Below are 25087 nucleotides of genomic sequence, written 5' to 3' on the forward strand. Positions count from 1 at the left end.
GCGGGATCCCGGAGCGGATCAGGGAGCAGAGAGGGGGCAGGGAGCTGGGAGAGAGCAGGATCCCGGAGCGGATCAGGGAGCTGGATCAGAGCAAGGAGGGAAGGAAAATGAGGGGAAGCAGGGGGAAGAGGGGTTTGGTGCTTCGCAGGGGGAGAAGGCAGGGGAAGGGAGTGAAGAGGTAGGTATGACTGCGGAGGGGGAAGGCAGTGGGGTAGGCCGGACGGTGGCTGGGGGGGGGGAGAGTGAGGGAGCTAGGGGGGGAGGGGAGAGCCAGAGGCAGCTCCAGGGTCAGGTAGAAAAGGAGAGAGGTGGTGACTGGGCGCCCCCCACTGGAAGAGGGAGTGTAGCGACAGTGGCAGAGACCTCAGGGGGAGAGTCCGACTCTGAGTCCTCCTCTATGGTCACTGTGGGCTCCGGAATGGATGTGGGAGGGGAGGAGATGGAGCAGGACGTGACCTCTTTAAAAAGGTCGGCAGATTTTTTGGAGCCTGAAGAGGAGGGAGAGAGTAAAAAGGGCAGAGCAGGGGCAGGATGGGGGCTGTTAGGGAACCTCTCAGACAGTGGGTCTGGGGGGACCTCCCCGCTGTACCCGGAGATGGCACCAAATGAGTGGCCATATGCGGAGGGAATGCATGAGCCAGACATCCTCCAGCTTGAGGAGGACGGGGTGGGTAAACCGCCCAAGCGTGTGGAATAACACGCTGGGGAAAGCAATGGATACAGTGTGGGTTTTTGGTTTGGATGGTCCCCTTTGGGTTTTTTACCTTCTTTTAATGATGGCTACCAACATACCATTAAAAATAGCGACCTTAAATGTGCGCAGCATCAGGACGCCGGTGAGGGCGCAGGCAGCGATGTTGTATTTGGCCTCAGTAGGCGCAGACATACTGTTCCTGCAGGAGTGTGGCCTACCATTCCGCTCCTCCTACAGGGAGTGGGAGGAGAGGTGGCCGCATGGCCCCTCCATCTGGAGCGGGTCGGAGACAAACAGGGCTGACGGGGTTGGGGTACTTGTGCACAACAGTAGGGTGGTGGTGAAGGAGTACACAGTGGTGAGGCCAGGGAGAGCACTGTCTGTCACTTTTAGTTTTTGCGGCATAACATTTCGTGCGGTAAACGTTTATGCTCCAGCGTGTAAGCAGGACAGATGGGATCTTTTCCAGGATGTGGCCCCATACCTGCTGGGGAGAGCACCAGTTTTGTTTGTGGGGGATTTTAATTGTATCATGGAAAGAGAAGGTAGAAGAGGAACGGGACAGGGGTTCCGAATAGATAAGACCTCTGTGCAGGTGAGGAATATGGCCATTGATTTTAAATTGAGGGATGCTTTTAAATCCGTACATCCGACTCTTCCGGGTTTTACCTGGAATAGCCCGGATGGCCTAAAGTCATCACGCATTGACTTTATGTTTGTGCGGGAGTGTGAGGCGGAAGCGGTGTCGCTGACGCCTGTGTTTTTCTCAGACCACTCCTTACTTTTAGGCTCCCTGATTTTTAAAGGGGGCTTGGGGGTGGGAAGGGGGGTGTGGAAACTGAATTGCTCCCTTTTGGAAGAGGAGAGGGTAGTGAGGAGGTTCAAGGAGATATATGGGCAGTGGCAGTCACTGCAAGACCTTTTTGGCTCCAGAGCGGAGTGGTGGGAGGAGACAAAAAAGAAAATGAAGCTTTTCTTCGTCACGGCTGGGAAGGAGAGAAGGGCAAGGGAGAAGAGGGTTTTGGGGGGCTTGCAGAGGCGTCTAAATAGATACACCCGTTTAGTCCAGCAGGGGTTTGATTTCAGAGAGGAGCTGGAGAGAGTAAGGGAGGAAATGGCCACAATAGCCTCTGCCAGGAGCAGGAGGTCATTTTTAGGTGTAGGGAGCGCGAGGTGGAGGAGGGGAGACCTGCTCGCGATATTTTTTAAAAAGTAATGGCTAAGAGGGTACTGTTCAAAGGCCTCCAGGACAGGGATGGGGGTGTCGTAAGGGGACTGAGGGGCACCTAAAAATCGTTGAGGATTTTTACTCGGACTTGTTCAGTGAGAAGGTGGTGGACGAGCAGGGATGGAGGAGCTGTTGGGTCTGCTTGACCGGAAAATCCGAGATGGAGCAGCTCTGGAGACCGATTTTAGTCTCGCCGACCTGACGGGGCGCTACAAACTTTTAAGAGGGGGAAGTCCCCGGGGCTGGACGGGCTGCCCTTGGAATTCTACACGAAATTCTGGGGGTGGTAGGACCAGATTTAGAAACGGTTTTAAAGAGTTTGAGGGCGGCAGCAGCTGCCTGAGAGTTTTAGGAAAGGGTGGTGACACTCATTTTTAAGAAGGGCGACGCAGCGTGCATAAAAATTGGCGACCGATAACGTTGCTAAATTTTGATTGCAAGCTGTTTAGCAAAATTTTAGCGCTACGCATGAAAGCGGTCCTAGGGGAAGTGATACACCGGATCAGGCCTGTGCCGTGCCAGGGAGGAGGATCACGGACAGCCTGATATTGGTGAGGGACGCTATCTGTCTTGCGAGAGACAGACAGTTGAAATTGGCGGTCGTAAATCTAGATTTTGAAAAAGCCTACGATCGGGTCTCGCACCAGTACATGTTCCGCGTGCTGCAAAAGATGGGTTTTCCGGCGGGTTTATAGCACGGGTGGGACTGCTCTATGCGGGGCGCAGAGCAGCTTTTGGTTAATGGGTACCAAACGGAGGCAGTGACATTGAGCTGCGGTGTCCGCCAGGGTGTCCGTTATCCCCACTCCTGTTTGTCTGCTGCATCGAACCACTGGCACAGGTCCTGAGAAGGGACGCCTGGATTTCGGGACTGAAGATCCCGGGGAGTGGGGGAGGAGGCCAGGTGTATCCTGTACATGGACGACGTGACTCTCCTGTGTACGGATAGTCGGGCGGTGAGGAGGGCTTTAGAGCTCACGGAAGGGTTTGGCATAGCATCAGGGGCTAGGCTAAATAAAGAAAAGACGGAGGTCAGAGTCTTTGGGGACTGGCCAGAGAGTGAGCGCCAGGAGCTCCCCCTGGTGGTGGGAAGGGGGGACATGCGGGTTTTGGGAGTAAATTTTGACTCCCGGGCTTGGGGAAGGAAACTGGGGGGGAGTGGTGGAAAAGGTGGAGAGGAAGATCAGCTTCTGGAAGCTGAGAAACCTGACGATGGAGGGAAGATCCTAGTGATCAAAGCGGTGATCTTGCCCCTGTTATTATTTATTGGAGTGGTGTTTGTCCCGTCGCGTCTGGTGTTGTCCCGTCTGGAACGTGTTGTTTTTCGTTTTCTGTGGGGGGTGGGTGGGAGAGGCTAAAAGGGAATGGGTACATAGGGAACCAAAGAAAGGGGAGGGGTCCCTGACTTTTACCGTGTCCTGTTGTGTCAGTTTGTTGCGTTGCATGTGGGGTTGTGTGTGAGGGGAAAACAAGGCCTCGTTTTTGTACGGTTTTTATGGGGGTACATGAGGCGGTTGGGCCTCTGGAGAGTGCCGTTACGGTGCCCGTGGCCTTCGAGATGCCGGTTTTTATAGGCCCATTCAAGCCTTTTTAAAAAACATGGTTTGGAGGGTGGGGGTGAGATTTTAACTGACCACCGCAAAATTTTGTCCTTTGTGCAGGATGGGGACCCAGTGTGTCCAGTGCGCGGGATGGCACTAGGCCAAGCCACGGACGTTTGGGCGGCAGTGACCCACACCGACCTGCTCAACCGGCACAAAGATCTAGCGTGGTGGTCGGCCCATGGAGTCCTGCCTGTGAGGGCAGTCATGCACGCGCGGCGTCTGGCTGCAACTGCGCAGTGCCCCAGGGATGGCTGCTCCCAAGAGGAAACGGTGAGGCACATGCTGCTGGACTGCAGGTTTGCCAGAGATTTCTGGACAGTGGCCCGCCCTCAGATCCAGCAGGCGCTGGGTGGAGGGATGGACTGTGAATGGGTCCTGAACGGTGGCAACGGAGGCAGCAGCTGGGCGCCGCAAAATGGGCGGGCATGGATTACTTTGAACTGTGCCCGGGAGGCGATGTGGGTCGTCAGATCGCTGGCGACCCTGGAGAGGCGTGTGCTGTCACCAAGGGCCACATGGCAGATGACTGTGGGCTTCATCCGAGCCTACATGCGGCGGGACTGCCGGCGGTGGGGGAGAGAGCGGGCCTGCGCTGCGTGGGGCACTGCAGCATGGCAGACATGGGGCACGGACTGAAGGGAAAAATGGACTGGATCTTTGTGTTGGTGGAGTGGGAGGGGTGGAGTCGGATTGGTAAGGACCCACCCCCGTTCTGCACAAATATTTCAGTGGAGGCTGGTGGGAGTGACAAGAGGGGAGGGATTGTTTTATTGTACCAATGCCGGTTTTTATGTTTTAATAAAGGCTGGTCCTTGGGGTGGGGAAAAAGGAGGGATTATTTATTGTTATTTATTGTTATTTATTGGTTTTATTGTGTGTTTTATTGGGTCGTGCCAAAAACTGTTTTTATTTCTTTTGTATGGCACAAAGCAGTAGACCCAAAGGAATGACAAGGTAAATGTTGATGTAAACTTGTCGTGATATAATAAAAAATTTTCAAAAACAAAAAAAATCTGTTCTTATCAGTTTAATATCTGATACGTCCCCTATCTGGGGACTACATATTAAACGGATTTTTGAGACTGGGAGTCGGAGAAGGAGCTTGCTCCGTCCGCTCCACGCATCGACCCGGTATTGCAGTACGTCCGGGAACGGTGCGCCTCTATTTTCGGGTGCAAAGGAAATGCTTCTGCTTCTGCTTCTGCTTCTGCTTCTGCTTCTGCTTCTGCTTCTGCTTCTGCTTCTGCTTGGACAAGCAACTGAGTCCTTGTGGGGTTTTTTTTTTTTTTTTAAATGAAATAAAAGAAATAGTTTTATCGTGTGTGTGTGTGTGTGTGTCGTTCTTTCTTTCTATCTATCTATCTATCTATCTATCTATCTATCTATCTATCATTCTCCGTCAGCTAGCTGGGTGAGTGAAGTTGGTTAAGTAAGTCAGCTAGCGAGCCGGTTTGCAGCGGTCCGTGGCTCGCTTGCGCCCTCTGCCAGTCGGGCGGTTATAGCGTCTCCTCTCCCTCTTCCGCGGATAAGCGGGGGGACAACTCCGGGCCTGCGGCTCCGGGCCGGGAGGGCCTACGGCGGCTGGTGACGGCGAGAGGCCACGTGTGCTCGGGTTTCTCTTCATCACGCACAAATCTACTGCCCTCTACTGGAGGACAGTGGGTTTGTGAGTTGGTGGTGTGCAGTCAGAGCAGACGTGCCTCTCTCTCTTCTCTCTCTCTCTCTCTCTCTCTCTTTCGGAAGGTCTGGTGTAGTGGCGCAGTACCAGTGGCTTGACCGCGGCTGTGTTCACTGCATCAGGCCGGCGGACCAGGCCGGACCTACAGCGTTGGGGATAGGCAGGTATCAGTGGCGTGACCGCGGCCTGCTGATTCCCCAACGCCGAAGCCAGGACAGCGCTCGGAGGACCCCTGCCAGAAGACTCCCGCCATCCGGGGACCACACCACTGCTGCGGACGACCATCGCCGGAGACCAGAGGGGAGTTCAGCGCTGCCCGGAGAGAAGGCCCTTAGCGGCTCGCTCTCCGGGCTACACCATCTTCACCGAGTCTTCGCCATCGGTTCCTGGCTCCCTCCTCTGCTCTCCAGGCCGCAGCAGGACCATCGGGTGGACCCGGAGGACGAGGCCGAGGAGCAGGCGGGCGGGGACCGAGACCTCCCACAACTACGGCGGCGGCACCCGGATCCAGTGAGACCAGCGATACGGATCAACGCCTGGTGCCAGCGACCGGAAGGGAGGTCCCACTGCACCTTGCGGAGCCGACCTCTGATCGGCTCCCTTGGTGCGGCAACGTTGGTCCCCCTAGGAAGGACCAGCATCACTGAGCGCTGTTCCTGTGCTTCCCCCCATCTACTTAGGTCCGGCCTGAGAGAGAGGGAGGATGGCTCGGGACCGCAGCCGGGAGTCCGACGCCACAACGCCGTCCGGATGACGCTACAAAACAGGGAGAAGGGGGCAGCGGGGCTAGTGGTCCCCCAGGTGGCACAAGGGCAGGCGCAGCCGGAAGGGCGCCGCAGAGCCAGCAGCTACTGGGGGGCAAGCAATGCCGCTGCCCCCAACGCCAGCAGGAGAGTGACAGGTATGACCCGCCTAGATTTTAGCCGGGCAGTGCTTCAGCGAGCCATGGGCTTTGTGCCTGGCGACCTGAACTGCTGGTGAAGGTTCGGCAATGCGATTTTTTTGAGATCAGTTTCCGGTCTGCAAATATCCTGGAGGGTTCTGGAACCTCTATAGAGAGGAAGGGCAAGGCTCCCTCAGTGTTTTCGACGTAGAGCCCTGTCTGACACCGAAAACAAGGTGGTCACTGTGCAGTTTTACAACGAAGCTGTGCAGGACCACGATGTGAGTACGTGGTTGGGCAGGTATGGTCTTGTTAGATCTGAAGCCCGGAGAGTCCTTGATGAGGACGGAGTCTGGACCGGAGCCAGGAAATGGCTGGTCCAACTCAAGCCCGACCCCTCTGCACCTGGGGGGGTATGCCACATCCCCAGCACCATCACGCTGGGGAGACACAGGGGGGTGGTGTTTTATTACGGCATGCCCAAGCTGTGCAGGAACTGCGGCGAGTTAGGCCACTTAGCCGCAGCCTGCACAGTGGTCAAGTGTAAGTCGTGCGGCGGCGAACACGAGACCAGGGCATGCCGTGACCCGAAGCCCTGTAACCTCTGCGGAGCGAGGGGGCATCTCTTTAGAGATTGTCCCCTCTCGTACGCGAACAGGGCTCGGAGCACCGCCCCCTCCACCGTCTGCTGCCCCCCCGGCCCGCTCCCCCGCCTACCCCCATGCCACGCACCAGACCACCCACCCCTACCTCCTCCCAGCCTGGAAGCCCAACCCCACATGCACAGACCCCAGCACAAGACCCTACCCCCTGTATCCCCAACGCCGGAACCCCCAACTCCACAGTGCCCCCTGCTCTAGACCCCACCAATCCCGCCACTGTCACCATTAAGGAGGAGCCTGACTCTGACACCCCCATTGTGGTGTTGGAGTCAGACTCCTCAACCTCAGACTCGGATTCCATTACTCCATGGCAACAAGCTAGGAAGAAAAAGGGCAAACGAATCAGATCACCCACAATAGTACAACAACAACCGCAACCTCCCAACCCAGCAATAGTTCGCCACACATCCAAAATTACAAAACCCTTAAAACAGTTAAACCCAAAACCGGTACATAAAACACCACCTACAGCCAGGCCTGAGCCCCCTCCCCGCCCTACAAAACCACCCACACCACCGCCAGTACACTGCACTGAAGTTCTACATACCACCACCACCACACAACAAAAAACTATTAGGGACCAGCCAGTCTCCGGTCCAGACCCTGTTAAAGGATCTGGAACAGCAACCTCCTCTCAGGGCCCTCCAGGGACTGGGGGGAAGCCTGGGGCAAAAACACCTGCCCCCACCTCTCCAGGACGGAACCTCCCAGGCAGTCAGGAGGGGAGGCCTGTGGGTGCACATGGTCCGGGGGTGAGTAGGCGCCTCAATAACCAGGACTTGGTAAACCATAAACTCAATAACATCTGTAAACAAATAGCCAATAGTAATATAGGAAAATAAATCACACATAACAATAAAACTTATGTCACACACAATAACCATTTCTACATTAAACACACGCAGTATAAAAGACCCTTCCAAACGCCAAACTGTTTTCTCCATCCTATCACAGGTCCCCTCAGACGTCATCCTGCTCCAGGAATGTGGTATTCCGTTCCGGGAGCTGGATGGCGTTCTGAGGGAGGGATGGAGAATGGGAGACTCTCTCTGGTCTGGCTCTAACATCGCCAGAGCTGATGGGGTCGGCACGTTGGTAAAAAACCCCTACGTACGTATAACATCCAGCAGCGTAGTAGAGAGTGGGCGAATCCTCGTCACCGATTTCGATGTCGGGGGTTCCCCACTCAGGGTGATCAACGTGTACGGCCCCACCAGCGTGGCCGAGAGAGTCTCCCTTTTCACAAAATTACCGTCATTAATCCATTGCACAATGCCGGTTGTCGTGGGGGGGGATTTCAACTGTGCTTTAACAGATGAGGACCGCAGCAGACCCAGACGGGACCGCTCCAGCGACCTGCTGCGGTCCCTCATAGAGGACTTCTCCTCCGCGCGCGGGCGCCTCTCCCCAACACACGTGGGTGAGTTCTTCTGGGAGCTCTTCTTCGAGGATCGATTTGTTTCTGCTCTCCCCAGGCCTGGGGGTGCCCGCTTATTCCATCCAGGCGGTGCACTTCTCGGACCACCACATGGTGACCGTGTCCCTGACCTGGAAGAAGTCCATAACCGTGGGTAAGGGGCTCTGGCGGATGAACATCAGCCATCTCCAAGACCCCCAGGTGCGACTCTCCTTCTCGAGACGTTACCTGGAGTGGGTGAGTCTGAAACATCTCTTTGACTCCCCGGTGGAGTGGTGGGAGATGGTGAAGGAGCGAGTGCGAGGCTACTTCCGGGCAGTCGGGCGGAGGAAGGCGAAGGAAAGGAGGGCAGTTTTTGTACGACACAATGCTGCCCTCCAGAGACTGAGCCTCCTCCAGTCCCGAGGCCTGGATGTTAGCAGTGAGATCGCACGGACTCGGCAGAGCCTCACCACCCTCTACCGGGAAGAGCGGGAAAAATTTACTTTCCGCTCCAAACTCCAGGGCCTCGAGGAGGATGAGAAGTGCACACGGTTTTTCTTCCGCAGGGCGCGGTCTAAGACTAATAACATCTTGTCTCTCTATAACAACAGAGGTGTGGTGGTGTCTGAAGAGGCGGAGGTCCGGGAGGTGGCCCGGGAGTTCTACGGGGGCCTCTATAGTGAGAGGCCCTCCGATGGGGCTCTCATGGACACCTTCCTGGGCGGCCTTGACAGACGTCTGGGTGACGAGCGGATGGACTCGGAGTTGAGCACCGAGGAACTCACCCGGGCCGTGCTCTCCCTTAACCAACATAAAGCTCCGGGTCCTGACGGAATCCCAGCCGAGTTCTACCAAACTTACTGGGATCTCCTGAAGGAGGACGTGGCTGAAGTCTTCAGAGCGGCGTACAGGGAGGGGCGGTTGGGGGCCTCACTGAGACAGAGCTTAGTAGCTCTTGTCCCAAAGAAGGGGGACCTGAAGGACCTCCGCAACTGGCGGCCGATCAACCTCCTCTCAGTCGACTATAAGATCATGGCGAAGGCGCTGATGAGGAGGTTCCAAGGCCTGATTACATCGGTGATCGGACCGGACCAGACCTGCAGCGTGCAGGGGAGGTCCATTAACGACAACCTGCTCCTCGTGAGGGATCTAATCATCCACTCCGGGGAGCGGCGGTCCCCCTTGTGCCTTCTCAGTCTCGACCAGGAGAAGGCATTTGACCGGGTGAGTCATGTGTGCCTGGAGAGAGTGCTAGAGACAATGAACATCCCTGGCCCCCTCCGGCGTTGGATAAACATCTGCCTGACTGACATAACGGGCAGAGTGGTTGTCAACAGGCAGCCCTCTGCCCCGTTTGCCATCAGGTCTGGCGTCAGGCAGGGGTGCCCTCTAGCATCTCTCCTGTACGTCATCTACCTGGAACCGTTTCTCCAGGCCATCAGGGCCAGCCCCGGAGTGGCGGGTTATCCGCTGCCGGGGGCTAGAGGAGAGCGGCTAAAGGTGATGGCGTACATGGACGACATCACCATCGTCGCCACAGATAGTCGCTCCATCGCTTGTGCCACCAAGGTGTTGGACGACTTCTGTGTGGCCACTGGCGCCCTGGTCAACAGGGACAAGAGTGAACTGTTTCTGTCTCCTCATTATAGTGAGCCTCTAACCGTTTCCTTTCCTGTACGCAGAAATAACATCAAGCTCTTGGGGGTGACCTTCCAGGCTGACGGAGGAGGGCGAACGAGCTGGGAGGGAGCCCTAAGCCACGTCCAAAACAAAACCCGGAGCTGGAGTGCACGGCCCCTGACCATGGCGGGTAAGATCCTCGTCCTGAAGGCAATTGTCCTGCCCATTCTACTCTATGTGGGGAGGGTGTTTCCCCCAGACAAGGCCACCAGCAAACAAATAGCTAGGTTGGCCTTCCGCTTTGTCTGGGGGAGTAATATGGAGAAATTGAGTAGAGCCACCCTCCTCAAGGAGGAGAGGAATGGGGCGGGGGTCCCGGACATAGTCACCATCCTGATGGTGCAAGGTCTGGCCGCCCTGGTCCAGAACGTCGGGAAGGTGGGAAAGGCCTCTGGTGCCTTCGCTAGGTACTATGCCACCCCCTTCCTGCGGACAATGGGCCTGGGTGTGCTGGACCTCACTACACCATATAGCTGGGACCCCCCTTATGTCTATCAGGCCCTGAGGGACTTTGCCTTCAGGGCGGGATTGCCCAGGGCTGGCCTGACCTCGTGGAGCTATAAAATCATAATGGCTCACTTAAGATCAAAAGAGACCGTCACGCTCCCGAGGTCAGGGCCGGCCCGGGACCCGCACGTCATCTGGGCAAATGTTACACACAAATGTCTTACAAACAAGCAAAAAGACATTGCCTGGATGACAGCTCACGGGTGTCTCCCCACAAGAGTGTTTATGTATCGCCGGCACTTAGCCCTCACTGAGCGCTGCCCCCACGGTTGCACTGACTCAGAACACAATTACCATCTGTTCTGGGAGTGCACCGTGGCTAGGCGGGTCTGGGGCCTTGTTGTTTCCTCTGTCTCCCATAACAGGTTGCTGCCGATGTCCTCCCTGACGGCTGAGAGCGTCCTCTACGGTCCCCGAGGGGGACTCAAGACCATGGAGCTCCAGCGTCAGTGGGGGATCATTAACACCGTCCGGCAGGTCCTGTGGGAGACAAGAAACATCAAGGTCTACCAAAAAACAACTGTGGACCTGGTCACTCTCCGGAGGAGGATTCAAAACCTCCTCCAGGACGGCGTTCTGGTGGACTTCCGGAGAAACAAGGCCCTAGCGAGAGAGAAATGGGGGGTGGACCACTGGAAAGAACTCATCATATAGTCCACCCCCCTAGGAGGGGCACTCGCTCTGCACACCACTCCCGAGCGCACGTACCCTTTTATGTCATTCATTGTAAATATTCTGATTTTTAAAAGCCTTACAATTGTGTCTTGTGATTATTAGTTTAAATAGGTAGATTTATTTTGTATTAGGTTTCCTTTTTGAGTGTTATTATGTTTTGTAATTTTTGTATATGTCTATGTCTGAATGTATTTGAGTTCCTTTTTGACTTTTAAAAGGACGACGTTTTAAAAATGTAAAATGTTATTTATAACCAATAAAGATACATTTTACTAAAGATTTCCGTGGAGAGGAACACTCCTGAGTTTGTGCTATTTTTGGATGCTCCGTCCGCCGGACGGGGCGACTTTTCTGTTCTTAAGAGAGCTTGTTGATGACTTGTTGCCATGTGTCCCTGGTTTGTGACTTGTCGGGTACATGTGTTATAGAGTGTGGACTGTCTCCTTGCTTGCTTAGCTAGGCAATTACATAGCTGTTCTGCGAGTGCTCGTGCAATTAAACGGCGATAAGAGCCTTCAGCACGTAGGTAGCTACCGTGGCAGAGGACGTGGGGCTTTGTGGGTGGAGCTGAGGTGACGGCCAGAGGTCCCGGGGGAAGCGTCGAGGGGGCCCCGGACCAATGGCGAGCGGGGACCGGGTCCGGCCGGACCCCGCGATCGGATTCCCGGCCCCCTGGGCGGCGGCGGCCAGCTGTGGCCAATTTTCAGGCCATCGCTTCTCGGCCTTTTGGCTAAGATCAAGTGTAGTATCTGTTCTTATCAGTTTAATATCTGATACGTCCCCTATCTGGGGACTACATATTAAACGGATTTTTGAGACTGGGAGTCGGAGAAGGAGCTTGCTCCGTCCGCTCCACGCATCGACCCGGTATTGCAGTACGTCCGGGAACGGTGCGCCTCTATTTTCGGGTGCAAAGGAAATGCTTCTGCTTCTGCTTCTGCTTCTGCTTCTGCTTCTGCTTCTGCTTCTGCTTGGACAAGCAACTGAGTCCTTGTGGGGTTTTTTTTTTTTTTTTAAATGAAATAAAAGAAATAGTTTTATCGTGTGTGTGTGTGTGTGTCGTTCTTTCTTTCTATCTATCTATCTATCTATCTATCTATCTATCTATCTATCTATCTATCATTCTCCGTCAGCTAGCTGGGTGAGTGAAGTTGGTTAAGTAAGTCAGCTAGCGAGCCGGTTTGCAGCGGTCCGTGGCTCGCTTGCGCCCTCTGCCAGTCGGGCGGTTATAGCGTCTCCTCTCCCTCTTCCGCGGATCACGCGCGGGGGACAACTCCGGGCCTGCGGCTCCGGGCCGGGAGGGCCTACGGCGGCTGGTGACGGCGAGAGGCCACGTGTGCTCGGGTTTCTCTTCATCACGCACAAATCTTTCGCCTTTTACTAAAGATTTCCGTGGAGAGGAACACTCCTGAGTTTGTGCTATTTTTGGATGCTCCGTCCGCCGGACGGGGCGACTTTTCTGTTCTTAAGAGAGCTTGTTGATGACTTGTTGCCATGTGTCCCTGGTTTGTGACTTGTCGGGTACATGTGTTATAGAGTGTGGACTGTCTCCTTGCTTGCTTAGCTAGGCAATTACATAGCTGTTCTGCGAGTGCTCGTGCAATTAAACGGCGATAAGAGCCTTCAGCACGTAGGTAGCTACCGTGGCAGAGGACGTGGGGCTTTGTGGGTGGAGCTGAGGTGACGGCCAGAGGTCCCGGGGGAAGCGTCGAGGGGCCCCGGACCAATGGCGAGCGGGGACCGGGTCCGGCCGGACCCCGCGATCGGATTCCGGCCCCCTGGGCGGCGGCGGCCAGCTGTGGCCAATTTTCAGGCCATCGCTTCTCGGCCTTTTGGCTAAGATCAAGTGTAGTATCTGTTCTTATCAGTTTAATATCTGATACGTCCCCTATCTGGGGACTACATATTAAACGGATTTTTGAGACTGGGAGTCGGAGAAGGAGCTTGCTCCGTCCGCTCCACGCATCGACCCGGTATTGCAGTACGTCCGGGAACGGTGCGCCTCTATTTTCGGGTGCAAAGGAAATGCTCTGCTTCTCTTTGCTTCTGCTTCTGCTTCTGCTTCTGCTGCTTGGACAAGCAACTGAGTCCTTGTGGGGTTTTTTTTTTTTTTTTTAAATGAAATAAAAGAAATAGTTTTATCGTGTGTGTTGTGTCGTTCTTCTTTCTATCTATTATCTATCTATCTATCTATCTATACTATCTATCCTGTCATTCTCCGTCAGCTAGCTGGGTGAGTGAAGTTGGTTAAGTAAGTCAGCTAGCGAGCCGGTTTGCAGCGGTCCGTGGCTCGCTTGCGCCCTCTGCCAGTCGGGCGGTTATAGCGTCTCCTCTCCCTCTTCCGCGGATAACGCGCGGGGGACAACTCCGGGCCTGCGGCTCCGGGCCGGAGGGCCTACGGCGGCTGGTGACGGCGAGAGGCCACGTGTGCTCGGGTTTCTCTTCATCACGCACAAATCTTTCGCCTTTTACTAAAGATTTCCGTGGAGAGGAACACTCCTGAGTTTGTGCTATTTTTGGATGCTCCGTCCGCCGGACGGGCGACTTTTCTGTTCTTAAGAGAGCTTGTTGATGACTTGTTGCCATGTGTCCCTGGTTTGTGACTTGTCGGGTACATGTGTTATAGAGTGTGGACTGTCTCCTTGCTTGCTTAGCTAGGCAATTACATAGCTGTTCTGCGAGTGCTCGTGCAATTAAACGGCGATAAGAGCCTTCAGCACGTAGGTAGCTACCGTGGCAGAGGACGTGGGGCTTTGTGGGTGGAGCTGAGGTGACGGCCAGAGGTCCCGGGGGAAGCGTCGAGGGGGCCCCGGACCAATGGCGAGCGGGGACCGGGTCCGGCCGGACCCCGCGATCGGATTCCCGGCCCCCTGGGCGGCGGCGGCCAGCTGTGGCCAATTTTCAGGCCATCGCTTCTCGGCCTTTTGGCTAAGATCAAGTGTAGTATCTGTTCTTATCAGTTTAATATCTGATACGTCCCCTATCTGGGGACTACATATTAAACGGATTTTTGAGACTGGGAGTCGGAGAAGGAGCTTGCTCCGTCCGCTCCACGCATCGACCCGGTATTGCAGTACGTCCGGAACGGTGCGCCTCTATTTTCGGGTGCAAAGGAAATGCTTCTGCTCTGCTGCTTCTGCTTTGCTTCTGCTTCTGCTTCTGCTTTGCTTCTGCTTGGACAAGCAACTGAGTCCTTGTGGGGTTTTTTTTTTTTTTTTTAAAATGAAATAAAAGAAATAGTTTTATCGTGTGTGTGTCGTTCTTTCTTTCTTTCTTTCTATTTATCTATCTATCTATCTATCTATCTATCTATCTATCTATCTATCTGTCATTCTCCGTCAGCTAGCTGGGTGAGTGAAGTTGGTTAAGTAAGTCAGCTAGCGAGCCGGTTTGCAGCGGTCCGTGGCTCGCTTGCGCCCTCTGCCAGTCGGGCGGTTATAGCGTCTCCTCTCCCTCTTCCGCGGATAACGCGCGGGGGGACAACTCCGGGCCTGCGGCTCCGGGCCGGAGGGCCTACGGCGGCTGGTGACGGCGAGAGGCCACGTGTGCTCGGGTTTCTCTTCATCACGCACAAATCTTTCGCCTTTTACTAAAGATTTCCGTGGAGAGGAACACTCCTGAGTTTGTGCTATTTTTGGATGCTCCGTCCGCCGGACGGGGCGACTTTTCTGTTCTTAAGAGAGCTTGTTGATGACTTGTTGCCATGTGTCCCTGGTTTGTGACTTGTCGGGTACATGTGTTATAGAGTGTGGACTGTCTCCTTGCTTGCTTAGCTAGGCAATTACATAGCTGTTCTGCGAGTGCTCGTGCAATTAACGGCGATAAGAGCCTTCAGCACGTAGGTAGCTACCGTGGCAGAGGACGTGGGGCTTTGTGGGTGGAGCTGAGGTGACGGCCAGAGGTCCCGGGGGAAGCGTCGAGGGGGCCCCGGACCAATGGCGAGCGGGGACCGGGTCCGGCCGACCCCGCGATCGGATTCCCGGCCCCCTGGGCGGCGGCGGCCAGCTGTGGCCAATTTTCAGGCCATCGCTTCTCGGCCTTTTGGCTAAGATCAAGTGTAGTATCTGTTCTTATCAGTTTAATATCTGATACGTCCCCTATCTGGGGACTACATATTAAACGGATTTTTGAGACTGGGAGTCGGAGAAGGAGCTTGCTCCGTCCGCTCCACGCATCGACCCGGTATTGCAGTACGTCCGGGAACGGTGCGCCTCTATTTTCGGGTGCAAAGGAAATGCTTCTGCTTCTGCTTCTGCTTCTGCTTCTGCTTCTGCTTCTGCTTCTTCTGCTTCTGTTTTGGGACAAGCAACTGAGTCCTTGTGGGGTTTTTTTTTTTTTTTTTAAATGAAATAAAAGAAATAGTTTTATCGTGTGTGTGTCGTTCTTTCTTTCTTTCTATTTATTTATCTATCTATCTATCTATCTATCTATCTATCTTCATTCTCCGTCAGCTAGCTGGGTGAGTGAAGTTGGTTAAGTAAGTCAGCTAGCGAGCCGGTTTGCAGCGGTCCGTGGCTCGCTTGCGCCCTCTGCCAGTCGGGCGGTTATAGCGTCTCCTCTCCCTCTTCCGCGGATAACGCGCGGGGGGACAACTCCGGGCCTGCGGCTCCGGGCCGGGAGGGCCTACGGCGGCTGGTGACGGCGAGAGGCCACGTGTGCTCGGGTTTCTCTTCATCACGCACAAATCTTTCGCCTTTTACTAAAGATTTCCGTGGAGAGGAACACTCCTGAGTTTGTGCTATTTTTGGATGCTCCGTCCGCCGGACGGGGCGACTTTTCTGTTCTTAAGAGAGCTTGTTGATGACTTGTTGCCATGTGTCCCTGGTTTGTGACTTGTCGGGTACATGTGTTATAGAGTGTGGACTGTCTCCTTGCTTGCTTAGCTAGGCAATTACATAGCTGTTCTGCGAGTGCTCGTGCAATTAAACGGCGATAAGAGCCTTCAGCACGTAGGTAGCTACCGTGGCAGAGGACGTGGGGCTTTGTGGGTGGAGCTGAGGTGACGGCCAGAGGTCCCGGGGGAAGCGTCGAGGGGGCCCCGGACCAATGGCGAGCGGGGACCGGGTCCGGCCGGACCCCGCGATCGGATTCCCGGCCCCCTGGGCGGCGGCGGCCAGCTGTGGCCAATTTTCAGGCCATCGCTTCTCGGCCTTTTGGCTAAGATCAAGTGTAGTATCTGTTCTTATCAGTTTAATATCTGATACGTCCCCTATCTGGGGACTACATATTAAACGGATTTTTGAGACTGGGAGTCGGAGAAGGAGCTTGCTCCGTCCGCTCCACGCATCGACCCGGTATTGCAGTACGTCCGGGAACGGTGCGCCTCTATTTTCGGGTGCAAAGGAAATGCTTCTGCTTCTGCTTCTGCTTCTGCTTCTGCTTCTGCTTCTGCTTCTGCTTCTGCTTCTGCTTGGACAAGCAACTGAGTCCTTGTGGGGTTTTTTTTTTTTTTTTTAAATGAAATAAAAGAAATAGTTTTATCGTGTGTGTGTCGTTCTTTCTTTCTTTCTATTTATTTATCTATCTATCTATCTATCTATCTATCTATCTGTCATTCTCCGTCAGCTAGCTGGGTGAGTGAAGTTGGTTAAGTAAGTCAGCTAGCGAGCCGGTTTGCAGCGGTCCGTGGCTCGCTTGCGCCCTCTGCCAGTCGGGCGGTTATAGCGTCTCCTCTCCCTCTTCCGCGGATAACGCGCGGGGGGACAACTCCGGGCCTGCGGCTCCGGGCCGGGAGGGCCTACGGCGGCTGGTGACGGCGAGAGGCCACGTGTGCTCGGGTTTCTCTTCATCACGCACAAATCTTTCGCCTTTTACTAAAGATTTCCGTGGAGAGGAACACTCCTGAGTTTGTGCTATTTTTGGATGCTCCGTCCGCCGGACGGGGCGACTTTTCTGTTCTTAAGAGAGCTTGTTGATGACTTGTTGCCATGTGTCCCTGGTTTGTGACTTGTCGGGTACATGTGTTATAGAGTGTGGACTGTCTCCTTGCTTGCTTAGCTAGGCAATTACATAGCTGTTCTGCGAGTGCTCGTGCAATTAAACGGCGATAAGAGCCTTCAGCACGTAGGTAGCTACCGTGGCAGAGGACGTGGGGCTTTGTGGGTGGAGCTGAGGTGACGGCCAGAGGTCCCGGGGGAAGCGTCGAGGGGGCCCCGGACCAATGGCGAGCGGGGACCGGGTCCGGCCGGACCCCGCGATCGGATTCCCGGCCCCCTGGGCGGCGGCGGCCAGCTGTGGCCAATTTTCAGGCCATCGCTTCTCGGCCTTTTGGCTAAGATCAAGTGTAGTATCTGTTCTTATCAGTTTAATATCTGATACGTCCCCTATCTGGGGACTACATATTAAACGGATTTTTGAGACTGGGAGTCGGAGAAGGAGCTTGCTCCGTCCGCTCCACGCATCGACCCGGTATTGCAGTACGTCCGGGAACGGTGCGCCTCTATTTTCGGGTGCAAAGGAAATGCTTCTGCTTCTGCTTCTGCTTCTGCTTCTGCTTCTGCTTCTGCTTCTGCTTGGACAAGCAACTGAGTCCTTGTGGGGTTTTTTTTTTTTTTTTTTTAAATGAAATAAAAGAAATAGTTTTATCGTGTGTGTGTCGTTCTTTCTTTCTTTCTTTCTTTCTATTTATCTATCTATCTATCTATCTATCTATCTATCTATCTATCTATCTGTCATTCTCCGTCAGCTAGCTGGGTGAGTGAAGTTGGTTAAGTAAGTCAGCTAGCGAGCCGGTTTGCAGCGGTCCGTGGCTCGCTTGCGCCCTCTGCCAGTCGGGCGGTTATAGCGTCTCCTCTCCCTCTTCCGCGGATAACGCGCGGGGGGGACAACTCCGGGCCTGCGGCTCCGGGCCGGGAGGGCCTACGGCGGCTGGTGACGGCGAGAGGCCACGTGTGCTCGGGTTTCTCTTCATCACGCACAAATCTTTCGCCTTTTACTAAAGATTTCCGTGGAGAGGAACACTCCTGAGTTTGTGCTATTTTTGGATGCTCCGTCCGCCGGACGGGGCGACTTTTCTGTTCTTAAGAGAGCTTGTTGATGACTTGTTGCCATGTGTCCCTGGTTTGTGACTTGTCGGGTACATGTGTTATAGAGTGTGGACTGTCTCCTTGCTTGCTTAGCTAGGCAATTACATAGCTGTTCATGAGTGCTCGTGCAATTAACGCGATAAGAGCCTTCAGCACGTAGGTAGCTACCGTGGCAGAGGACGTGGGGCTTTGTGGGTGGAGCTGAGGTGACGCCAGAGGTCCCGGGAAGCGCGAGGGCCCGGACCAATGGCAGCGGGACGGTCCGGCCGGACCGCGATCGATTCCCGCCCCCTGGGCGGCGGCCAGCTGTGGCCAATTTTCAGGCCATCGCTTCTCGGCCTTTTGGCTAAGATCAAGTGTAGTATCTGTTCTTATCAGTTTAATATCTGATACGTCCCCTATCTGGGGACTACATATTAAACGGATTTTTGAGACTGGGAGTCGGAGAAGGGGCTTGCTCCGTCCGCTCCACGCATCGACCCGGTATTGCAGTACGTCCGGGAACGGTGCGCCTCTATTTTCGGGTGCAAAGGAAATGCTTCTGCTTCTGCTTCTGCTTCTGCTTCTGCTTCTGCTTCTGCTTCTGCGTGGAGTAGACAAGCAACTGAGTCCTTGTGGGGGTTTTTTTTTTTTTTAAATGAAATAAAAGAAATAGTTTTATCGTGTGTGTGTCGTTCTTTCTTTCTATCTGTCTATCTATCTGTCTATCTATCTATCTATCTATCATTCTCCGTCAGCTAGCTGGGTGAGTGAAGTTGGTTAAGTAAGTCAGCTAGCGAGCCGGTTTGCAGCGGTCCGTGGCTCGCTTGCCCTCTGCCAGTCGGGCGGTTATAGCGTCTCCTCTCCTCTTCCGCGGATAAGCGCGGGGACAACTCCGGCCTGCGGCTCCGGGCGGAGGGCCTACGGCTGGTGACGGCGAGAGGCCACGTGTGCTCGGGTTTCTCTTCATCACGCACAAATCTTTCGCCTTTACTAAAGATTTCCGTGGAGAGAACACTCCTGAGTTTGTGCTATTTTTGGATGCTCGTCCGCCGGACGGCGACTTTCTGTTCTTAGAGAGCTTGTTGATGACTTGTTGCCATGTGTCCCTGGTTTGTGACTTGTCGGGTACATGTGTTATAGAGTGTGGACTGTCTCCTGCTTGCTTAGCTAGGCAATTACATAGCTGTTCGCGAGTGCTCGTGCAATTAAACGGCGATAAGAGCCTTCAGCACGAGGTAGCTACCGTGGCAGAGGACGTGGGGCTTTGTGGGTGGAGCTGAGGTGACGGCCAGAGGTCCCGGGAAGCGCCGAGGGCCCCGACCAATGGCGAGCGGGACCGGTCGCCGGACGCGATCGGATTCCGCCCCCTGGGCGGCGCCAGCTGTGGCCAATTTTCAGGCCATCGCTCGCCTTTTGGCTAAGATCAAGTGTAGTATCTGTTCTTATCAGTTTAATATCTGATACGTCCCCTATCTGGGGACTACATATTAAACGGATTTTTGAGACTGGGAGTCGGAGAAGGAGCTTGCTCCGTCCGCTCCACGCTCGACCCGGTATTGCAGTACGTCCGGGAACGGTGCGCCTCTATTTTCGGTGCAAAGGAAATGCTTCTGCTTCTGCTTCTGCTTCTGCTTGCTTGCTTCTGCTTGGACAAGCAACTGAGTCCTTGTGGGGTTTTTTTTTTTTTTTAAATGAAATAAAAGAAATAGTTTTATCGTGTGTGTGTCGTTTGTTCTTTCTTTCTTTCTATCTATCTATCTGTCTGTCTATCTATCTGTCTATCTATCTATCTATCTATCATTCTCCGTCAGCTAGCTGGGTGAGTGAAGTTGGTTAAGTAAGTCAGCTAGCGAGCCGGTTTGCAGCGGTCCGTGGCTCGCTTGCGCCCTCTGCCAGTCGGGCGGTTATAGCGTCTCCTCTCCCTCTTCCGCGGATAACGCGCGGGGACAACTCCGGGCCTGCGGCTCCGGGCGGAGGGCCTAGGCGGCTGGTGACGGCGAGAGGCCACGTGTGCTCGGGTTTCTCTTCATCACGCACAAATCTACTGCCCTCTACTGGAGGACAGTGGGTTTGTGAGTTGGTGGTGTCATCAGAGCAGACGTGCCTCTCTCCTTCTCTCTTCTCTCTCTCTCTCTCTTTCGGAAGGTCTGGTGTAGTGGCGCAGTACCAGTGGCTTGACCGCGGCTGTGTTCACTGCATCAGGCGCGGACCAGGCCGACCTACAGCGTTGGGGATAGGCAGGTACCAGTGGCGTGACCGCGGCCTGTTGATTCCCAACGCCGAAGCCAGGACAGCGCTCGAGGACCCCTGCCAGAAGACTCCCGCCATCCGGGGACCACACCACTGCTGCGGACGACCATCGCGGAGACCAGAGGAGTTCAGCGCCGCCCGGAGAGAAGGCCCTAGTGGCTCGCTCTCCGGGCTACACCATCTTCACCGAGTCTTCGCCATCGGTTCCTGGCTCCCTCCTCTGCTCTCCAGGCCGCAGCAGGACCATCGGGTGGACCCGGGGGACGAGGCCGAGGAGCAGGCAGACGGGGACCCGAGGACCTCCCCACAACTACGGCGGCGGCACCCGGATCCAGTGAGACCAGCGATACGGATCAACGCCTGGTGCCAGCGACCGGAAGGAGGTCCCACTGCACCTTGCGGAGCCGACCTCTGATCGGCTCCTTGGTGCGGCAACGTTGGTCCCCCTAGGAAGGACCAGCATCACTGAGCGCTGTTCCTGTGCTTCCCCATCTACTTAGGTCCGGCCTGAGAGAGAGGAGGATGGCTCGGGACCGCAGCCGGGAGTCCGACGCCACAACGCCGTCCGGATGACGCTACAAAACAGTGGAGAAGGGGGCAGCGGGCTAGTGGTCCCCCAGGTGGCACAAGGGCAACGGGCGCAGCCGGAAGGGCGCCGCAGAGCCAGCAGCTACTGGGGGCAAGCAATGCCGCTGCCCCCAACGCCAGCAGGAGAGTGACAGGTATGACCCGCCTAGAGTTCAGCCGGGCAGTGCTTCAGCGAGCCATGGGCTTTGTGCCTGGCGACCTGAACTGCCTGGTGAAGGTTCGGGCAATGCGGATATTTTGAGATCAGTTTCCGGTCTGCAAATATCCTGGAGAGGTTCTGGAACCTCTATAGAGAGGAAGGGAAGGCTCCCTCAGTATTTTCGAGTAGAGCCCCTGTCTGACACCGAAAACAAGGTGGTCACTGTGCAGTTTTACAACGAAGCTGTGCAGGACCACGATGTGAGTACGTGGTTGGGCAGGTATGGTCTTGTTAGATCTGAAGCCCGGAGAGTCCTTGATGAGGACGGAGTCTGGACCGGAGCCAGGAAATGGCTGGTCCAACTCAAGCCCGACCCCTCTGCACCTGGGGGTATGCCACATCCCCAGCACCATCACGCTGGGGAGACACAGGGGTGGTGTTTTATTACGGCATGCCCAAGCTGTGCAGGAACTGCGGCGAGTTAGGCCACTTAGCCGCAGCCTGCACAGTGGTCAAGTGTAAGTCGTGCGGCGGCGACACGAGACCAGGGCATGCCGTGACCAAGCCCTGTAACCTCTGCGGAGCGAGGGGCATCTCTTTAGAGATTGTCCCTCTCGTACGCGAACAGGGCTCGGAGCACGCCCCTCCACCGTCTGCTGCCCCCCCTCCGGCCCCGCTCCCCCCGCCTACCCCCATGCCACGCACCAGACCACCCACCCCTACCTCCTCCCAGCCTGGAAGCCCAACCCCACATGCACAGACCCCAGCACAAGACCCTACCCCCTGTATCCCCAACGCCGGAACCCCAACTCCACAGTGCCCCTGCTCTAGACCCCACCAATCCCGCCACTGTCACCATTAAGGAGGAGCCTGACTCTGACACCCCATTGTGGTGTTGGAGTCAGACTCCTCAACCTCAGACTCGGATTCCATTACTCCATGGCAACAAGCTAGAAGAAAAAGGGCAAACGAATCAGATCACCCACAAATACAACAACAACCGCAACCTCCCAACCCAGCAATAGTTCGCCACACATCCAAAATTACAAAAACCTTAAAACAGTTAAACCCAAAACCGGTACATAAACACCACCTACAGCCAGGCCTGAGCCCCCTCCCCGCCCTACAAAACCACCCACACCACCGCCAGTACACTGCACTGAAGTTCTACATACCACCACCACCACACAACTAAAAACTATTAGGGACCAGCCAGTCTCCGGTCCAGACCCTGTTAAAGGATCTGGAACAGCAACCTCCTCTCAGGGCCCTCCAGGGACTGGGGGGAAGCCTGGGGCAAAAACACCTGCCCCCACCTCTCCAGGACGGAACCTCCCAGGCAGTCAGGAGGGGAGGCCTGTGGGTGCACATGGTCCGGGGGTGAGTAGGCGCCTCAATAACCAGGACTTGGTAAACCATAAACTCAATAACATCTGTAAACAAATAGCCAATAGTAATATAGGAAAATAAATCACACATAACAATAAAACTTATGTCACACACAATAACCATTTCTACATTAAACACACGCAGTATTAAAGATTCTTCAAAACGTCATACAGTCTTCTCCATCCTATCACAGGTCCCCTCAGACGTCATCCTGCTCCAGGAATGTGGTATTCCGTTCCGGGAGCTGGATGGCGTTCTGGGGGAGGGATGGAGAATGGGAGACTCTCTCTGGTCTGGCTCCAACATCGCCAGAGCTGATGGGGTCGGCACGTTGGTAAAAAACCCCTACGTACGTATAACATCCAGCAGCGTAGTAGAGAGTGGGCGAATCCTCGTCACCGATTTCGATGTCGGGGGTTCCCCACTCAGGGTGATCAACGTGTACGGCCCCACCAGCGTGGCCGAGAGAGTCTCCCTTTTCACAAAATTACCGTCATTAATCCATTGCACAATGCCGGTTGTCGTGGGGGGGGATTTCAACTGTGCTTTAACAGATGAGGACCGCAGCAGGAAAAAAAACCCCCCCTGCGGGTTTTTCCCCCCCCCCCCGGGCCCCGGGGGCCCCCCCAAACCCGGGGGGTTTTAAAATTTTTGGGGTTTTTTTTCCCCCCCGGGGTGGGGGCCCCCCCCGGGGGCCCCCGGCCCCCGGGCCCCCCAAAAAAAAGGGGAAAAGGGGGGGAGATGAACATCAGCCATCTCCCCCCCGGGGGTTTTTTTTTGGGGGGGGGGGGGAAACAAAATTTTTTTGGGGGGGGGGGGGGGGGGGGGCGGGCATTTCCCCCCGGGGGGGGGGGGAAGGGAAAAGGGGGGCAGTTTTTTCGGCACAATGCCCCCAAAGGGGCCCCCCCCGGGGGGGTTTTTGGGGGGGCCGGGGCCCCCCCCCCCGGGGGGGGTTTTTTCCCCCAAACCCGGGGGGGGAAGGAAATTTTTTTTCCCCCCGGGGGGGTTTTTTTTTTTTTTAAAAAAAGGGGGGGGGGGGGGGGGGGGAGGGGGGGGGTTTAGGGGGGCCCTTTTGGGGGGCCCCGGGGGTTTCCCCCTTTGGGGGGAAAAATTGGGGGGGGGGGATTGGGGGCCCAAACCCCCCCCCCCCCCCAAACCCAAAAACCCCCCCCCAAAACCCGGGTTTAAAATTTTTTTTGGGGGGGGGGGGGGGTTTTTAAAAAGGGGGGGGGGGGGGGGGGGGCCAAAAATTTTTTTTAAAAAAAAAAAAAACCCCCCCCCCCCGGGGGCCCCCCCCCCCAATTAAAAAAAAGGGGGGGGAAAAAAAAAAAAAATTTTGGGGGGGGCCCCCCCGGGGGGAGGGGGCCCCCCCGGGGGGCCCCCCCCCCGGGGGGGGGGGGTTCTTGGCCCCCAGGGGCCGGGGGTTTTTTGGGGGAAAACCCGGGGAAAAAAACCCCCCCCGGGGTTTTTTGGGGGGAAAAAAAACCCCCCCCCAAAAAAATTTTCCCCCCCCCCCTTTTGGGGGGGCCCCGGGGGGCCCCCTTTTTCCCCCCTTTTTCCCCCCAAGGGCCCCCGGGGGGGGCCCCCCCGGGGGGGGGGGGGTAAGGGGGGGGCCGGGGGCCCCCAAAAAAAACCCCCCCTCCCCTTTGTCCCCTTTTTGGGGGCCCGGGGGGGCCCCCCGGGGGCCCCGGGGGGGGGGAAAAAAAATTTTGGGGTCCCTTTTTTTTTTTAAAAGGGGGTTTTTTTAAAACCCCCCCGGGGGCCCCGGGGGGGAAAAGGGGGGGGGGAGGGCCCCCCCCCAAAAAAAAAACCCCCCGGGGAAAACCCCCCCCGGGGGGGGCCCCCCCCGGGGGGGGCCCCCCCAAAAAGGGGAAAAAAAAAAAAAAATTTTTTTAGGGGGTTTTTTTTTTTGGGGGGGGAAAAGGGGGGGGGGGCCCCCCCCAAAAAAAACCCCGGGGCCCCAATTTCCTTGAAACCGGGGGGGGGCCCCCCCGGGGGGGGCCCCCCCCCCCGGAAAAATTTTTTTCCCCCCCCCCCGGGGGGGGACCTTTTAAAAAAAGGGGGGTTTCCCCCCGGCCGGGGGGGGGGCCTTTCCCGGGGCAAAAAAATTTGGGGGGGAAAAAAAAAAAAAAAAAACCCCCCCCCCCCCCCCCGGGGGGGGGAAATTTTAAAAAAAAAACAAAAAAAACCCCAAAAATTTCCCCCAAAAAAGGTTTTTTTGGGGCCCCCCCCGGGGGTTTTTCCGGGGCCCCCCCCCCCCCCCCGGGGGGGGTTTGGGAGTTTTTCCCCCCCCCTGGGGTTTTTTTCCCCTCCCCAAAAAGGGGCCCCGGGCCCCGGGGGCTAAGGGGGCCCCCCCCCCCCCCAAAATTTTCCGGGGGTTTTGGGGAAAAAAAAAGGGGCCCCAAAAAAAAAAAAAAGGCCCCCCGGGGGAAAAAAAAACCCCCCCCGGGGGGAAAAAACCCCCCCCGGGGGGGGGGGGGAAAAAAAGGGGAAAAAAAAAGGGGGGGGGCCCCCCCAAACCCCCCCCCGGAATTTTTTTTTAAAACCCAAAACCCCTTTTTTTTGTATTTTTAAAATTTAAATTTTTTTGGGGTTTTTTTTTTTTTTAGTTTAAAAAAGGGGTTTTTTTTTTTTTTATTGGTTTTTTTTTTTTGGTTTTTTTTTTGTTTTAAAAAAAAAATTTTTTTTTAAAAATTTAAATTTT

At 55.5% G+C, this 25087-nt stretch overlaps 15 non-coding genes and 2 pseudogenes across 15 annotated transcripts; all 17 read left to right on the plus strand.

Annotated features, from left to right (window-relative positions):
• The first annotated feature begins 776 nt into the window (after positions 1–776).
• Positions 777–20682, plus strand: LOC135246864 (uncharacterized; annotated as a pseudogene).
• On the plus strand, positions 4515–4691 carry LOC135246872 (U2 spliceosomal RNA; annotated as a pseudogene).
• On the plus strand, positions 11721–11911 carry LOC135246876 (U2 spliceosomal RNA). The gene has a single exon (XR_010327998.1). It is a non-coding gene; the product is annotated as a U2 spliceosomal RNA (small nuclear RNA).
• LOC135246879 (U5 spliceosomal RNA) lies at positions 12347–12463 on the plus strand. Its single transcript, XR_010328001.1, has one exon. It is a non-coding gene; the product is annotated as a U5 spliceosomal RNA (small nuclear RNA).
• Positions 12827–13017, plus strand: LOC135246887 (U2 spliceosomal RNA). Its single transcript, XR_010328009.1, has one exon. It is a non-coding gene; the product is annotated as a U2 spliceosomal RNA (small nuclear RNA).
• LOC135246886 (U5 spliceosomal RNA) lies at positions 13438–13549 on the plus strand. The gene has a single exon (XR_010328008.1). It is a non-coding gene; the product is annotated as a U5 spliceosomal RNA (small nuclear RNA).
• Positions 13919–14108, plus strand: LOC135246869 (U2 spliceosomal RNA). The gene has a single exon (XR_010327995.1). It is a non-coding gene; the product is annotated as a U2 spliceosomal RNA (small nuclear RNA).
• On the plus strand, positions 14556–14672 carry LOC135246880 (U5 spliceosomal RNA). The gene has a single exon (XR_010328002.1). It is a non-coding gene; the product is annotated as a U5 spliceosomal RNA (small nuclear RNA).
• On the plus strand, positions 15036–15226 carry LOC135246889 (U2 spliceosomal RNA). The gene has a single exon (XR_010328011.1). It is a non-coding gene; the product is annotated as a U2 spliceosomal RNA (small nuclear RNA).
• Positions 15666–15782, plus strand: LOC135246881 (U5 spliceosomal RNA). Its single transcript, XR_010328003.1, has one exon. It is a non-coding gene; the product is annotated as a U5 spliceosomal RNA (small nuclear RNA).
• Positions 16148–16338, plus strand: LOC135246890 (U2 spliceosomal RNA). Its single transcript, XR_010328012.1, has one exon. It is a non-coding gene; the product is annotated as a U2 spliceosomal RNA (small nuclear RNA).
• On the plus strand, positions 16780–16896 carry LOC135246882 (U5 spliceosomal RNA). The gene has a single exon (XR_010328004.1). It is a non-coding gene; the product is annotated as a U5 spliceosomal RNA (small nuclear RNA).
• Positions 17262–17452, plus strand: LOC135246866 (U2 spliceosomal RNA). Its single transcript, XR_010327992.1, has one exon. It is a non-coding gene; the product is annotated as a U2 spliceosomal RNA (small nuclear RNA).
• Positions 17901–18017, plus strand: LOC135246883 (U5 spliceosomal RNA). Its single transcript, XR_010328005.1, has one exon. It is a non-coding gene; the product is annotated as a U5 spliceosomal RNA (small nuclear RNA).
• On the plus strand, positions 18362–18552 carry LOC135246868 (U2 spliceosomal RNA). The gene has a single exon (XR_010327994.1). It is a non-coding gene; the product is annotated as a U2 spliceosomal RNA (small nuclear RNA).
• LOC135246888 (U5 spliceosomal RNA) lies at positions 18965–19079 on the plus strand. Its single transcript, XR_010328010.1, has one exon. It is a non-coding gene; the product is annotated as a U5 spliceosomal RNA (small nuclear RNA).
• Positions 19414–19604, plus strand: LOC135246870 (U2 spliceosomal RNA). Its single transcript, XR_010327996.1, has one exon. It is a non-coding gene; the product is annotated as a U2 spliceosomal RNA (small nuclear RNA).
• Positions 20683–25087: the final 4405 nt, after the last annotated feature.

This window comes from Anguilla rostrata, unplaced genomic scaffold (genome assembly GCF_018555375.3).
Source record: "Anguilla rostrata isolate EN2019 unplaced genomic scaffold, ASM1855537v3 scaf0958, whole genome shotgun sequence".
Classification (NCBI taxonomy): domain Eukaryota; kingdom Metazoa; phylum Chordata; class Actinopteri; order Anguilliformes; family Anguillidae; genus Anguilla; species Anguilla rostrata.